Source organism: Herpailurus yagouaroundi, unplaced genomic scaffold, assembly GCF_014898765.1.
Source record: "Herpailurus yagouaroundi ecotype Mexico unplaced genomic scaffold, PumYag 29, whole genome shotgun sequence".
Classification (NCBI taxonomy): Eukaryota; Metazoa; Chordata; class Mammalia; order Carnivora; family Felidae; genus Herpailurus; species Herpailurus yagouaroundi.
In genome coordinates, this window is record NW_024412377.1 from 32,365,812 (window position 1) to 32,383,943 (window position 18,132).

Consider the following 18,132-nt stretch of genomic DNA (forward strand, 5'->3'; position numbering starts at 1 on the left):
TATATGGTTATAAAACATGTATTTTCACTTTTATAGAATAAATGTGTTTGGCAAATCTGACACAAAACAAAACATTATGGGACAATTCTATTTTCCCAGAGACTTGTATACTTAAATACCACATTTAACATTTCACATTTTAAAATGTCTTTTAGTGAACTCAGTCAAAAATGATGCTAAAAAGAGATTTAGGTGACAGCATCTAAAAATCAAAGTCTAAAACAGGAACATACCCACAGGCAGCCACAACCTTCCCTACCCATACCCAACCTGTTCCTTTCATTTGCAGGTTTTCTCTGATTTAGCTCCTTTTCCTTGGCCTCATACTTCTTGTTGTTTTGTTTGTTTTTAATTTTTAAAATCTGCTATATTTTAACTCTTGACAAGCCATGTTTTTTTTTTTTAAAGTGTATTTATTTTGAGAGAGACAGAGTGAGTGGATGAGGGACAGAGTGAGAGGGGGACAGAGGATCTGAAATGGGCTCTGCACTGACAGCAGACAGCCCAATGCAGGACTCGAACTCATGAGCACCAAGATCATGACCTGAGCCGAAGTCGGATGCTCAACCAACTGAGCCACTTAAGGTGCCCATTTGCCTCACACTTCTAACCTTCATCTTTCCCTACAAATCCCTTCATACTACCCTCAGTTCATAAAATCTGCCCAGACTTGGGAATCTCAATAGTGAGTCTTGTCTGGAGCACCCTATGTAATATAGATTATATTTATATGTTATATATAATATGTTGTATTTATACAGTATTATATTTATATATAATTATATATGATACACAATGCCACCCCAGTAGCGGGGGCTGCTTCCCAAAACAGCATATTCTAAAACCCATTTAAACTTCCATATTACGTAAAATAACTATCTGATGTATCATATATAAAGTGTAAAATTTTTCCATGGTTGGAATTTCTTTAACAGAAACAATAACAGGTAGCTTTCACCGAATACTTAAATTATGTCAGGCCGATTCCTATGTATTATTTCACTTAATTCTCACACAACCCCATAAGGGCGATACTCCTCCTGTGCCTCACTTGCAGTTATTCAGAGGCCCCTGTAGTTAAGTATCTAATTAGTCATCACAGAGATGAATTTCGAACCCAGTCAGCCATCCCCTGGACTCCTTGTCCGATTCACTGCACTATAGCACTGAATAACTAACAAATTCCTTATACTACTACAAAGTCTGACCTCAGAAAGTAGATACATAACAAGCAAATAAACTAAGAATAATTATTTTCTTGGCGTTTCAATTATACCCCCATCTTCCCCTCTATTAATTATGAACAATTGGGTTAATATACTTCTTCACAACTGCCCAATTATTCCTTTTCCAAGTTCCAATCAAAAGTAAATATTACAAACTTGCAGCTCTGGAATCCTGGGGTTTTTATAGCTTTAAGAAAAGTATCATCAGACCATTCAATCACTGTTTTGAGAAATGATTTTCTGCTAGAACTGATACATGGCCAGTAAAACATACAAGAGATGAAGCCCCCAAGGGAGAGTTTAAAGCCATAAATCAGATGCCATCACTTCCATGTGCCATCCTTACAGTGTTCCTAGGCAGCAAAGATCCAAATCCTCCAAGACCTACCCCCCCCCCGCCCCCCATCCCCCCTCTCTGTGGTTTCCTTCCTTCCATACTCCTTCCCTCTCCCAGGGTTTCTTTAGCTGGCCTCTTGCACTTCTTTCAGGTTCCTAATCTGCTCACTTTTCCTCCTCTCACCTGACCTGAAATTATATTTCATGTTCATATGTTTACTGGTTTGTTTCTCTCTTGTTTTCTCTCCTACTCCAAGAGGTCTGGCACTTGATCCTGCTTATTACCATTAACCCCAGCACCTAATAAATATCTGTTGACACAAAAATAAATACCTATTGAATGAATAAATGAATGAATGAATGAACCAATTGTTCCAGACCAAGAAATGTATAGACACTTCTTAGCTCATCCCCTGGAGACAAAATTCACTTTGCCTCTACTCCCCTTGCCCATCACCATTCATCAATGATCCTCCACATTCTAATTCAATGCCTAAGAACTGGAAGGTAGAAATCACACTCTTGCGTCTCACTCTTCCTTATTTGGCTCCTTCCCCTTTCTGTTGGTGTCAGCACTTAGAAGAAAGTGGTTTTCTCTGTTTAGAACCAGCCGGAGGATAGTAACTTCAAATTGTTGCCATTTTTCACAAGCAAAACCACTACTTGTCTGAAACACTGAAAAGCTATACTGCAGTTACATACCTTACCCAGACACACAAGCATACTTACAAACACAGTAAAAACCTGCTAAAAACACCCACCCAGGGCTACAGAGTTAAGTAAAAGGAGACACAAGAAAATGTACCACAATCACATACATTATTTTACAACTGAAAAACAAGGATTATCAGCAATTCTGCAACAAATAACACAAAAATGTCACTCTCACTAGAGAAATAATTATTTCCCAGCTACCCGTACCTGTCTTCAAACCCCATCCAACTCCAGAAATAGCAAAGATGCAATCAATAGAACCATTCATGACCACACTGGCAAGTAAAGGCAACATGGTAGTTTCAAGAACTGACACACCCAAATCGTGAACACGTTACAACAGCCACTGATAACTGCACATACTAAATCCTGTTTTTATCTTCAAATAAACTTGTATCACTCACATAAATTGACCTGGATTTTTAAGGTTTTGATGTCTTGGTTTCCAGTTTCCCAGACATTGTCGGCTTTTCCTAGAAAACTTCCTGCCTCTCTGAGTGGCCCCTGGTACCGATTAAATGACTAGCAGCTCACCAGGGTGATGATGTATCTGCCTCCTGGTGGCAGCGGGGCCTTGACTCCCTTGCTACTGTTAACCAGTGGCTCCAGCTCCGGCTGCCAAGAAAATGCCAACAGATGAAGGATGAGAGGCAAAACCAGGCCACACACACAGCTTCGAAGATATTTAATCACTGCCTTTTACTTGGAGTTTTCTAAAGAAAGGCTTCTTGTCCCATTACCCTGAGCAACTCATGTTCCTTTCTGAAACAAAAGCCCAAAAGGCACTTGCGAAGGGACTCGTCAGGTGACAACACCAATGAGTGAAAATAAAGCCGAAGGAGGAAAACTGAATGTTTACTCAGTTAATGTCAATAATAGGACTATCTCAAAGCTCCTCTGAGAGAGGAGTCTATAACAAAAGAGTAATAAAAAACACAGCCACACATAGTCTCTGATTTATCCCAGAGCATCCCCTTCCCGGCACGCACGCATCTCCATCCAGCTGGGAGAACTCATTCCACCATCCCTGCTCTTAACAAAAGGCTCTGCCCGGAGGACCACACACATCGCCTCGCCGAGAGAAAGGGGTAGGGAAATGATGCAGGCTTCACTCTTGCCCTTGACCCATGTAGCTAATCCAAAGGGACATAAAAATCCCTAAATGTAGAGACATTTACCACATGGAGCAGGCCTTTGCTGGGAGTGAGAGCTTTGATCCCCTGTCCCCACAAGCCCTTCAGGAAACATCATCACATCAGCCAGGCAAAGGATAGCCACAGCTGACTGAATGTGCTTTCTCTTTTACCTCTCAACCCTTCCTCTGTGGTTGTCCACGGCAACCTGAGTTTTCAGAGAATTCCAAAGTGACTATAAGAGGTTGTTTTGTTTTCTTTCAATCTGCTGCAGACATTTAATATAAGGTGTTATAGTGAATTGGGGAGCTGGTGGAAAAAAAACCAAAAAACTTTTGCGTGTATGGCCAAGCTATTTTGATCATGCATAGCTCTTAGATTCTTTTTGATGGATAATGTTAATTGCTGAAAATGTTGGAGATACACATATATTAGTGACTCTTTCATAACCTACCATGTTATAATGAAAGCAAGTCTTAGGCTCAATTCTGCCACCATGCTGACTAGCTTCATTAGTAAGCAACAACAAAAGTCAATGCAAACTTCTCTGTTAGCTTAAAGTTCTAGCTTCCTGTCCTTCTTTGTGTCAAACCATCATCTTCCATGAAAGGTTTCTGTCAGGTGGACATACCATTCTAAAGGTGAGATTCTGGTACTCTGACATTGGCATTAACCAAGCAGAAATCCTCCTTAATAATGGCATGACATAGGATTACTTAGAGATTAAGTCTTGAGCACCATCCTTAAAGAACAGGCTATAGAATTCACTAACTCTTGGAATTTGTTTATGCAAAAATGGAAAGCCTTAAAATATATATATTTTTAAAAATTTTTTAATGTTTATTTTTGAGAGAGAGAGAGTGTGAGCGGGGGAGGTGCAGAGAGAGAGACACACACACAGAATCCGACGCAGGCTCCAGGCTCTGAGCTGTCAGCACAGAGCCCTATGCAGGGCTCGAACTCATGGACCGCGAGATCATGACCTGAGCTGAAGTCAGACGCTCAACTGACTGAGCCACCCAGGCTCAGCCTTAAAATATTTTTATAATTTTTAAGCCTTAAAATATTTTAAGCCTTAAAATACTTTTAAGCCTTAAGTATAGGCTTAAAATATTAAGGCCTATATTAAGGCCTATATTAAGGCCTAAGCCTTAAAATATTTTAGCCACTCTGTATGTCTTAAGTACCTTTAATTTTATCTGTGTGAGCCCATTTCTCATATCTATCATGTTAATAAGCCAAAAATTTCACCAAATAAAAAAATGTATCTGACTCACCATGTGCTAACAAAATCTATGATTGAGGTAGGACTAGCTCAAGTACCTGTGGTAGCCAACGTTGGAGGGTCGCTTTTCTGATATATAATGCTTGCCGCCCACCCTTCAGATGTGAATTCTTCATTAGAGCACCTGACTACTCCAAGAGTCGAAGGCCTAGCCAACCAGAAACAGTATCACACCGTTTTATGGTATTTGAATTTGCAATGTTTTAAAATGGAGGCTACAATTTTTGAGATTAGGTTATCTGCATCATAACTGGATAGGGAAGAAAAGAGTTTGAGTAGTTAATGATGAATGAGGATTATTTTCAAAGCGAATTCAAATCTCCTCCTCCTTCAGTTGGCAGACACGAAAGAAGGCAATTGGAAGCTCAGAGATTTCTACCAATGGTCCAGAGAATACAGCCCTCTACAAGTGTGTGTGTAAGGCGTTCTTGAGGGGTAGGTCAGAGTGACTGATGTGTGTGTGCACGGGTGTGTGTGTGCATGCTGTGTGCGTGTCCACAGAGGTAAAGATTTCCTTTTCATTTTTATTGTGATTTGTTGGTTAGTTTCCTGTCTGGGTTGAGTTTTACTTCCAATCTCCGCTCCACCCCTAAGTGGAAAAGTCCTTCCTTGAAGAGAAAACCGTAAATAAGGTAAAATCTTTGATGTTAAATACCAAGAGATTAGTGCTTAAAATTTCAGATTTCCATTTAAAGCTGCTTATCCTGAGAGTTCCAAAGCCAGAAAAGAGAAATTCAACAGGACTAACAACTATTCATGAACATACTATTTAAGTTGATACTTAATACTAAGATCATTTAAAAAGCATTTAGAAATGTTTGCAGTACGTAATTTGATTAATACAATTAAGTATGTGCTTATTATTATCATCATCAATGATTTTTACTATAGATATTTTTGGATTGTGAACACATTCTTTGGTCCCTCATAATTGTGGCAAATATAATCTTAGCTGAGTCTGAGACGTCTTGATGAAGGAGTTTGTTCTTTGTTGTTCCCAGAGGCAACACTTAATTCAATGGGTGGAGATAACCTAAGAGAATCTCTCTAACTATTAGAGCTGTCCAACAGTGGAATGGAATTTTTTTAAACAAAACTATATTCTGGTCACTATAGATAAGCTGGTCTTGATTCTTTCTCTTATTCCTGTATGTGCAGTTGCTTTATTCTCTTGTATTTCCCTTTGCTTCCTTGCCTCTGTGTGACACTCCCCCACTCCCGTTTCCAAACACAAATCCATAAACACAAGTCCATATACCCACTCCACCGCATATCATCCTAAACATATAAGCATCTTGATTTCTTCTGAGATAAGATTTCAAAAGGAACTTTTATTAATTATGTAGCTGAAGAAGAGAGAAGGAATAAAGAAAAGGCATAATAAGAAGAGATTCATTTGTAAAACATAATTGGTCTGTAAGGTTAAGAAAGGCATTTTTCCAGCTCCAGTTGAGGCCTCAATGCCTGTTAAAGTCTATTTCCTAATACCTCCAAATCATCTTTATGACTCTGATCTACTTTGCCTCTATAAATCCTATTCTTACTTCTATCTCCCAAAGATTCTCTCTCTGAACTGTGAATACCTTACAATTACCTTGGTTTTTTGTCTCCCTTGAAGATAGCTATCACCGGACCCCTAGAGTACCTTACCATACATATTGCCTAAAGCACATGTACTAGCAGGTATTGGCTGTTTATACTTTTCAGGAAATTTAGGCTATTTTGCCTACTATCTCACACTGGTGCTAAGGAGCCTTGATGATAAATGCCATCCTGCCTCAAGTCTGCCACCATGTTTCTCCTTATTGTGAAGCCCACCTTCCCTTTTGGGATGCCCACTAAGCACCTTTTGTTTTATAAGAGGGTACTCCCAACTCTTAGCTCACTCAAAAATTGGACATAATTGACATACCTTGAACCCAGCTAGTTAAGCCCTACGTGACCCAGGATGATAACTGTTAACTTTCTCAGGTTCTCTTTTGGTGGCTCAACCCTTGGCAATTCTCAGGGAAGTGGTTTACCAAACTCTTATTTCTGCAGTGTTAGAATACCAAAATGCTTGGTTATGTATGAGGAGAAAGAAACATCCTTTTCCCCTAAAATAAAAATGAAACTTGACTGAAAGATGCCTTCCAACATAACATAATTAATAAACAAAACAAAACAAAACCACAGCCTTGACTACCTGAGAAACTTTAAGTGCAACTTGCATAAAATCAATGTTAAAAATCCAATATGTGTGTTCAAGAACAGTGATGTTCTGAGAAACATTTAAATTCTAGGATCCCTGAGCTGGAGCAAAAGGGTTGTAGAACAATCAGGAACTCAAATAAAAAGGTTCTTCTTAGGGGATCTGATTCACAAACCTGAACTCCCATGATACACACTGGAAAGCACCCCTAGGAAAAGACACGAAAAGTGAAAATCAGGAACAAAATCAGCCTAACAGGGCCTTTTCAAGTAAAACTAGTTTTTGGAATGGAAAATTAGAACAATTGTTGCTGTGGGAGAAATTGTTAGTCCTTCTTACTGCTAAAAGATATAAAGAAAAGAAAGAAAATTCTGAGACTAACACGATTAAGAAAATTGGAGAACCAAGTACAAGACCTGGAAGAAGTTGGTTCGACATCAACATCTACCACAATGACACCTCATCAGTGGTCTGAAGCAGAAACATTTCTCAAAGGAATGTAATGTTATCCATATCATCCCTCTGCATTTCTCCCTTCCGTATATCAGGATATTCACAAAGCAGTATGTGATACCAATGAAACTTCAGTTTCAATAGATATACTCCTACATATTGAAGTATGTTTTCTGATTAATATTTTTGGTATGTTACTGTGTTTTTTCTACTTTTTCAGTTGATGCCTTTGACATATAAGTCCCCTTCTTTCTCCCCTCTAACATTTTGCTAATGACATTAGAAGTATGTTTTCTGATATTTTTGGTATTACTGTGTTTCTTCTACTTTCTGAATTGATTCCTTTTATATATAAGTTCCCTTCTTTCTCCCCTCTGACATTTTGCTAATGATATTCATAATACAGTAAGTTCAAATAATACTTAAAGAGGTATCTCCAGTGAATTTTTTGGTATTTACTGAGGAAGACACAAAGATACATTTGACAGTTCCTCATTCAAGTTATTTATACTTGAACCTTTACAATAAAGCATTATAAAATCAATTAAAGTAATAAATATAATATATAATAAATACAAAAGACACAAATTTCATATAAAATACAATCCATTTAATAAATACAATATAAAATAACTATAACACAATAAGCATAATTAGCGAGTACACAAATAGATACAGTATACAATAAATTCAAATAATAAACAATACAAAATACAAAAAAACTAATGCAAATTACGATGAATTCAAGAAATAAATACAATATACAATACATTCAAGTAATGAAAGTAATTTACACTCTAGCATGTACAATAAAGTACCAAATGTAATACACGTTATGAGCTATATAAGAATTAAGCTTCCCATTTCTCTCTTCCCTGACTCTAAATGGAAAACTCAATTAATATTTCTGATCTTCAGTGCTCTTTATCTGTAAAATGAGAAGACAATGTTGATCTGCATTATTGCTAAGGTTTTTGAGACTATAAATACCCTATAGTTCTACAAATATTTGATGTTTGAGGAGGAAGATTAAAAAAGTACACTGCTCTTGGCCTAATACAGAGAGGCCTCTTCCTTATTAACAGTCTCCTTTGGTTTTAGGAGGAATCCAATTTTATTTGGGATAGCTATATACATGCAATAGAGGTAGCCATTTGAGATCCAGACAATGAGATAAACAGAAATTGCTGAGTAGAGCTTTAAGGAAAGTCTTTCAAGATATGGAGAGTTGGGGTGCCTGGGTGGCTCACTCTTGATTTCAGCTTAGGTCATGATCTCACAGTCATGAGATCAAGGCCCATGTTGAGCCTAATATCAGGCTACCCACTGGGCATGGGGCTTGCCTAAGAGCCTCTCTGCCTCTCTCTCTGTCTCTCTCTCTCTGTCTCTCTCTCTCTTTCTCTCCCCCCCTCTCTGCCCCTTCCCAGCTTCCACATGTTCACATGTGCTTGCTTTCTCTCTCTCTCTCAGAAAGGAAGAAAGAAAGAAAGAAAAAAAGAAAGAAAGAAAGAAAGAAAGAAAGAAAGAAAGAAAGAAAGAAACATAAGAAAAAAAGAATAGAAAAAAACATAAGGAGACTTATGCTTTATCCATTTTTATATTCCTGGAACATGTATATGAATCTGGAAGTGCAGCAGCCATGTTGTGGCCATGAACTGGCAAGGAAGAGGTCCAAAATATTTTTGGAGAGAATAGATAGAATCAGCCTGGGTGTCTATAGCATCCCTGGATTACCTTCCCTCAGATTTGTGTGGTGTGTGTGGGGTGTGTGTGTGTGTGTGTGTGTGTGTGTGTGTGTGTGTGTGTGTGAGAGAGAGAGAGAGAGAGAGAGAGAGAGAGAGACAGAAATACAAAAAAAATCTTATTTAAGCTCAAGAATAGGCAGGTGCTATGAAATTTGAATTATGAAGTTAGATTCCCTATCTACTAGTCTCTTTCAATAGAAACTTCTGTGCATCATGAGTTATTTTTTCCTCTGTGTCCTATACCTAAATAAATACACCAAGCCTTTATTAACTCTTGTCTACATAGTAGGCACTGTTTAGTATTAGGAACAGAAGGGATAACACACAGTCTCTTGCCTTGAGAAACTCAAAAAGTAGCTAAAGACATAGATGTTGCCACACGAGAATAAGACACTGTGGTTCTTGCCACAAGAAAGTTGAGGACAATGTATTATGGAAATAAAGCTAAGTCCTGTCAAATATGATCTTCAAAAACTTAAATATACTTCCAGCACAGGTGTGGCTCTCTTGGTCAGGTGACAGTACACCTGCACAAACACCTTCTGTCATACAACTGAATCTATGCACATTCTCTAGCTCCCACCGAACTGTGCTAGCTAGCTTCAGGCTTACCAAAAAGTTTTAGTAGGTTTATTCTTAGAATTGCCTTATACAATGTTTCCATTTTGAAAACATTGTCAAAAGTAGCCAGTAACATTTTCACTTCTGCAGTGGGATTTCCCCCATTTTCCACTAGAGACACCATCAATGGTTTCTCCTTCCACTCTTTCTTGGACCAAACCAGCGAGGTATCCTCTATAGTAGTTTATACGTAAATAGCAAACACCATGGGCTAACATCCACCAACTTGGCTGCTCCCACCCACTTTTTATCACTTAAGTAGTCAGCCTGACAAACACTGATCCAGCAATCCCTGGTACCCTGGTAGGAAAAGGGCCATCACCCTCAATTATTTCTCAAGAGGAGAATCATCTGGTGGTTAGAAGGCGACTGTGAGTCACAGAGATGCTAATCTAGCCCAAGCCCTGACTCATTCTGTGACCCTTGCCCTACACACTCCACCGCTGGGGTTCCCAAGATATTGGGGTACACTCCTTTATTTACATGTCACAAGGAATGAGCTATATTTAGAGACTATTTGCAAATTAGCTCAAGCTGTGGGACCTAAAGTGGCAGCAACTATGTGAGACATTCAGGAACATAAAATAGTTGTTCGTATCAAATAGTTTTCTCAGTGCTTAAACATCTACCAGAGAAAGGATTCAAATTTAGAAATTAAGCAAACATCAACGTGTATGAGAATCCTTTCTAGCTGGTCACCTTTATCTCCTGCCTTTCACAGATGTGTGTGCTGACATCTAGAGTGAAATGACCTGTCCAAGGAGGCACAACTCGCCAGCACTGAATGCCACATCAACCAAGAGAAATATAATGCCAGTCACAAATGTGAACCACAAGCGGAATTTTAAATTTTCTAGTAGAGAAAATTTTTTTAAAAAGTGAAATTAACTTTAAATATGTGTTTTATTTAGCCTAATATGTTCAAAATATTATCATTTCAACATAGAGTCAATTTGTAAAAATTATTCACTAAGTACCACATAACTACTTTATGCCTGTCACAGCACTGTTCTGAACTATTCTTTTATTCCCTCAAGACCCTTTAAAAAAGAATCTCATCTTTCTCCAGAACTCCTCCTCTCCATCCCTTTCCGGTACTCTACTTTGATTAAATTCCTCTGAAATTCCCTTTGAAAAATTCCCTTTCTGTTTACCTGAGAGCCTGAGTGTGTCTAGGGGAATCATCAGTAGGAATTTTATTACTTGTAAGTTATCTTTAATTCCTAACATTTCTGCCTGTCTGAAAGCATTCTCAACAGAAACTAGTCACAGAACCAGCATCTGTGACTTCATGTTGGTGACCTCAGTTGGTGATCTCATAAGAAAAACTGAAAAAATTGCTAACTTTCATTCTCCTAGAAGTTGATCTGTGTCAACACCAAGTTCATTCTCAACAACATTATGCCTTAAAATGATATTTCCTTGGATCCTTGGAGTAAGGCATGATTCCAAGTTTAGAGATTTCCAATGGTGAATATTTTGAGTAGAATTCCAGTGAACCCAGATATCCACTGAAAGTTGGGTGGTGAGTAGATCAAACCTAGGGAACACACTCCTTTCTCTCTACTTTCCAAGACAGGCCACATTCTTGGAACTGTCAAGTTCACAGCAGACAGTCAGAGGGCTACAATGGCCACAGTAAGCTATCCAATGTGCAACAGGGCTGTATTTCAAATTTTTCTTGGCATTACCTTTTTCTGCAGACAAATAGCGAATGTAACTAAAATAGGCCATAAGCAAAACTCTGAAGTCTACAAGACTGGACTCCATGCCACAAGAATTCATTTTCCTACTTACAAACCACTGTCTAATCTGCATTACAGATAAGAAGCTGGAATCCAGCTTAACAAGTCCATGGCAGCAAGAAAGGGGGAATTTGGGGGAAGGCTTTCAAAAATTGAGGAGGCAGAATAATATGTGTCTCAAAGAAGAAACCATCTCCATAGCTAACAGAAGCATTTATATGTGTGTATTTAGAAGAGGAAGAGAATGATTTAAAACATTGTTTTAAAGAATCATGCTGGACCCACTAACTCTACAAAATAGGGTATGGGATGCCAGAAAAGAGGCATGCACCAGGCACGAATCAGAAAGGTATGTGGGGTTAAGAACACCTGGATTCTGCCCATAGTTCTGTCTTTAAGGGGTCATATGATTTAGATCATGTAGTTGATCTTCATTTGCAAAATCTAATCAATTTAAGTTCCCTTAATGTTCAATAATGTAAAATTGTAAATAGAAGGGCAGAGATGTTTTAGAAAAAGAAAAGTTTGTGGGACAGAGGTGGGGCAATTGGCAGGAGAAAAACTGAATGTTGTTGATACTCTCCCATGTGTTTCCAACCACACCACCTTCCTTCTAGAGAGGAAGTTTTCTCTTTCTCTGGCACCCAGCTAGATCTCGGCAGAATTCAGGGCAAAAAAATCCCCCTGCCCCCTCAATTCACATCCAGCTACATTACAGTTACCAGGGAGATCCTGGAAACATAAAGATCACATACAAGAAGACTGGGAGGCAGGGCAGGGAAGTCTGTGCTACAGCACACTTAACAAAGCACTTGCTCCTACCACCACCTCTCCCCCTTTCCAAGCAACTCATGCCCAACCCTGTCTATTTACAGAGCCATTATGACTATGAAAGCACCAAATATTGGACATAAAGGGTAAACATAAGTTTTATTTTTCATAAAATTTCAACTTCATAATCTTTAAATCTATAGTCGACACCAAATGTAATAACCACCAACCAATGAGAATGAAATATATTCTTTGGTCATTAGCATTAGCTCCCAAGATAAATTTACCCAGCTCTGGTCCTTGGAGAAAGTCTGCCTTAATCCTTGAGGCCCCCAAGAAATAACAGAAAGCATTAGAATTTCAAATAATATTTGTAGTGTGAGACGCCCATAACATCGTATGATTAAAATGTGCTTCTATTTATTTGCCATCATGATATGAATTCCCCTTCTCCGTGGTGTTGCTGACTTTATCCCTAACATCTGTACTGTTTTGAAATACATGGTGTGCCCAGTAAGAGAAACTACGGAAAGGTTTCAAGGAAGCCTTACTGTTTCATAAGATTTGTGGCCACAAAAGTTAAACATTTAATCTGGCAGGAACTCAAAGTCCATGTTGCCTCTAGTCCTTCAGCAAATTGTGTTCTGAAAGTAAGTGGATTGGTGTTTTAAACCTAGACACAAGTGCAGTGGAAACAGTGCTGTGAATAGTGGTTAGGTTCCTTTCTTGACTCTAATGCCCACTGTAGCTGGCACACTATATATTTATGATAAATGTGGCTGGAAAGAATACTATTTTTAAAATTCCATAGAATGATTCAGTTCTGCATATGACCCTACTTCCAACTGTTCCTTAGAACACTGAAATAAGCCTTCACCCATGCGGGTTCGGTGCACAGACTTAGTATAAACTATGATAAAGAATAGCTGAGGTCTTTCATCTGATATGGGAACCGGCATGTATTTAACCGGCATGTATTTTATTTTAAGATATACAAAATTCTTCAGACTCCGAACTAATAAATCAGTTAATGTGAGCAATGTCTGATGCAATCTTCACATGTATTAATGATTTCCCCAGAAATTTCTTTTATTTTTTTATTTTTATTTTTTTTTATTATTTTTTTAATTTTTTTTTTCAACGTTTATTTATTTTTGGGACAGAGAGAGACAGAGCATGAACGGGGGAGGGGCAGAGAGAGAGGGAGACACAGAATCGGAAACAGGCTCCAGGCTCTGAGCCATCAGCCCAGAGCCTGACGCGGGGCTCGAACTCACGGACCGTGAGATCGTGACCTGGCTGAAGTCGGACGCTTAACCGACTGCGCCACCCAGGCGCCCCGAAATTTCTTTTAACAGATAGTATCAAAACAGAAGTTTCAGAACTTAGCAATTGTAGCATTATGCTATATGTTAAGGTCAGGTTTTTTTAATGTTTATTTATTTTAAGACAGAGAGAGAGAGAGAGCTTGAGTGGGGGAGGCACACAGAGAGGGAGAGAGGGAGAGAGGTGGGGCGGTGTGTGTGTGTGTGGGGGAGAGAGAGAGAGAGAGAGAGAGAGAGAGAGAGAGAGAGAGAGAGAATATAAATCCCAAGCAGGCTCCATGCTGTCAGTGCAGAGCCAGACATGGATCTCAATCCCACAAACCATGAGATCATGACCTGAGCCTAAATCAAGAGTCAGACACTTAACAAACTGAGCCACCCAGGCATCCTGTTAAGGTCACTGTTAAGAAAAGGCAATGTTCATCTGAATCTAGAATGCTGAATGTTTTTGTTTTATTTTTATAGTCACATTTCATCTACTGTAAGAATATCTAAATAATTTGTTTTAACATCTACATTGTAAAGATGTAAAACAATAATCAATCCTATGAATTCCATGACCTAAAATACTATGTTGCCTAACCAGGTCCCTCACACTCAACAAAAGAGGATAGATTCATCCCTTATGTTAACTCCCAGCCCCCAACCCCATACAACTCTTTCCTAAGAGAAAAAGGAATAAGGAAGAGTCTTCAAAGACAGTAGATTGCTCAGGAGTATGAGTGTGCCCAACACTTAGGTGCAAACTGATTTTACAAATTAAAAGGAGAGCTACTAAATACTCTGACTTGTCCTCAATAAAAAACCAAGTATCCTTTTCTGTATGTCGCTTATAATTACAAAACAGAAAACAAACAAACAAACAAAAAAAGCCTGCTTTAACTCCAAACACAAAATATAGACATGGCTTTTTGTTATGCTTCTTTTCCTATAGCTAAAAGTCAAGAAATGAACAAAACAATATCTTCAAATTTTTAAGGATTTAACTTACAGAAGCTTTTTTCTTGGGTGATTATTATTCCAATATCAAAGAATTACTATTTCTAGTATCAACTCCCTCCTTTGGATCTGAGTATGGACCACAGAACCATCCACTTAATCACTTTTTTGTGGTAAAGATGCTTCTATATTTCTAATTAACAATGGTCCCTCTGTGAGAAGAAGCTTTTTCTCATATGCATAAAGCCCTAGGCAAGCAGATACAACAAATTTGGGGTTATTAAATTTATCATAATGGTTATATTTGCAAATGTGCCTTAAAATGAAGAGTGGTCTAAGTTAAAGACTCCTCTAGCCAAAGAAGTAGCAATATAGACAGAATTGAAACAGCATGATATATTTCTAACTGTAAAAATGAACAGATTTAACTTGCTATTGCATATTTAAAATTCAATACTACAAGAAGAATAGTTGGAGATTTCAATACACTACTTTCAATAATGGACAGGATAAATAAGCAGAAGATCAATAATAACAACAACAAAATAAGAAGACCTGAATTACACTACCAAACAACTAGACATAATTCACATCTATAAAACACTCCACCAAATGGCAAAATATATATTCTTCTCAAATACACTTGGAACATTCTGCAAGATAGAACACGTGCTAGGCCATAAAACAAACCTTGATACAAAGTATGTTCTCCAACCACAATGTAATACAATTAGAAATCAGTAACAAAAAGAAATTTGGGGAGCTCATAAATATGTAGAAAATAAACAACATATGCCTCACCAGCAAGTGGGTCAAAGAAGAAATCAGAAGAGAAATATCAAAATATTTTGAGATAAGTAAAAAATTAAGATATACCAAAATATATGGGATTCAGCTAAAAAAAGAGAAGTGCTTAGAGAGAAATCTATGGCTGTAAACACCTGTATTAAAACAGAGAGAGAGGGAGATCACAAATCAATAACCAAACCTTCAACCTTAAGACATTAGAAAAAGAAGAGCAAATTAAACCTAAAGCAAGAAGGAAGGAAAAAATAAAGATTAGCATGGAAATAAATAATATGTAGAATAAAAAACAGAAAAAAGTCAATGAAATTAAAAGTGGGTACTTTGAAAAATCAACAAAATTAACAAATTGTTAACTAGAAAGATCAACAAAAAAAGAATACTCTAATTACTAGACTCAGAAATGAAAGATTAAATATCACTAACAATGTTACATAAATTAAAAAAAATTGTAAAGGAATACTGTAAACAACTGTATGCCAATAAATTAGATAATTTAAATAAAAGGAACAAATTCCTAGAAAAATACAAATTACAAAAATGTCTCAAGAAGAAATATACAAGCTGAATAGATCTGTAACCTGTTGGTAAAGACACTGAATTAAAAATCAAAACACTACCCAAATAAAATCCAGGCCCGGATGGCTCCACCAATAAATCCTGCCAAACACTTAACAAAAAATTAATACTAACTCTTCAGAAAACCAGAAAAGGACTCAGGAATACTTTCCAACTCTCTTGATGAGGACAGTATAACACTGATGCCAAACCAGATAAATTACAAGAAAAGAAACTACAGATCACTATGTGACTGTGTGATGTGGATGCAAAAGTCCTCAGCAAAAGAGAAAACTGAATCCAGCAACACATGCCAAGTGAGGAATCCAATGTTGGATTAATATCTGAAAATCAATTAATATAATATGCCATATCAACTGAATAAAAAATAAAACTATATGATCTTTTCAATAAATGCAAAAAAAAGCATCTGACAAAATCAATACCCTTTAATGATGAAAACACCCAACTAACTAAGAATAGAACTTCTTCAACCCGATAAAGAGTCTCTATGAAAAACCCACAATTAGCATCATACTTAAGGATAAAAGACTGGGTGCTTTTCCCTAATAGCAAGAACAAGGAAAGGACACTATCAAGAAAGTGATAACATAACCCATAGAATGGGAGAAAATTTTTAAAATCATTTACCTGATAAGAGGTTTGTGTCTAGAATATATAAAGAACTCTTACAACTTAGTAATAAAAGAGAACCTAATTTAAAAAGGAGATGGGGGGCATGAGGGCATAGGCAAAATAGTGAAGGGGATTAAGAGATGCAAACTTCCAGGATAAAATAAAAAAGTCATGGGGATTAAAAAGTACAGTACAGGGAACATAATAAATAATACTGTAATAACTTTGTGTGGTGAGAGATGGTAACTACATTTCTCATGGTGAGCATTTTGTAATGTACATAATTGTCAAATCATACGCTGTTCATCAGTGATGAATGTACGTTACATCAACAATACTCCGATTAATTTTTTTAAGTGGGCAAGGGATATGAATAGACGTTTTTCAAAAATGATATATAAATTGCCAGGAAAGCTTTAAAAAGAAAAAGAAAATAAATGGTGGTAAAATCTATTGTTCATTAAAATCTAGGTAAGCTACTGGTACAAATTCCAAAATTGCCTACATACTCTCACCACCTTTTCATAAGCACGCAAATTTAATTCTACATGCCCACCGCCAAAAATCTGTGTGAGTTGTGTCTGGCTCACTGAAGGAGATTAAGCCTTGTGCTGAACTGATGTGGTAAAAATTAAAAGTAGATACAAAGATAAATGAGGAATTAATCCCCAAGACTCATGGATACCTAAGGAAGAATGAGGAAGGAAGAAAAATACCTGAGGATAAAATCATTTGGGGGCCTGTTCAGATCCGTAGCCACTGAATCCATCCTCTTCATTTTATCCATGAGAAAACTGAACACCAGGGACATTCGGTGTCTGATTGAAGATCATACGACTAATTGCTGACCAATCATCCCAGTTTGCCTGGGACTGGGACAGACAGGGGGAAGAGATTGGGGGAAAGGAAGGAGTTCCCAGTGCTAAAACTGGGGAAGTCCTGGGCAAACCTCAACAAGTTGGTAATAGTGATCAAAGTCCACGGTAGCTCCTAACTCCAAAACCTGGTGTTCTTTCTTCAAGGTCATGTTCCCTCAGAAAGAAAGCTCTTTACTTTGAAGAAATTTCTGAGCCTACTTTCCAAAGACTGCCCTCTGGATGAAAAATTTTCACAATCCAAATTAGATGGTGAGTTAAGTTTATAACATGAATAAATACTTGTATTTCAAGACCTAGTGTTCTTTTTGGCCACCAGTCAATCATTTTACCAAGATATTTAATATAAACTGAACATCATATCATTTTCCTTCTCATTTGTCACATTAATTCCAGTGAGATTTAAGTTTTCATATGTCTGGAACTGATGTTCCAGCTATAGCACACTGCCGTGGAATGGGCATGTGGTCTCTGGAGTCTTCGTTATCACTGATATAATAATCCACACTGAAAACACAGAGACATAAAACTGTTTTGAGTGACTAATCCACTGGCTTCCTTATAAACTGCTGTTATGCCATCACAGGCATAAAGATATTTATATGGAATTAGTTTCTATTTGCTTACCTTCACCAATCACCCATCTAATGCCCATATGGCCATCTCAGAATCAAATCTACAAGAAATCAAAATAAAGCCCTTCACAGCCTCAGACTATGTAGGGCTTCTTACCTGAGGTCTATGGACAGGGTAGGGAAGTATGTGGAGACTATCC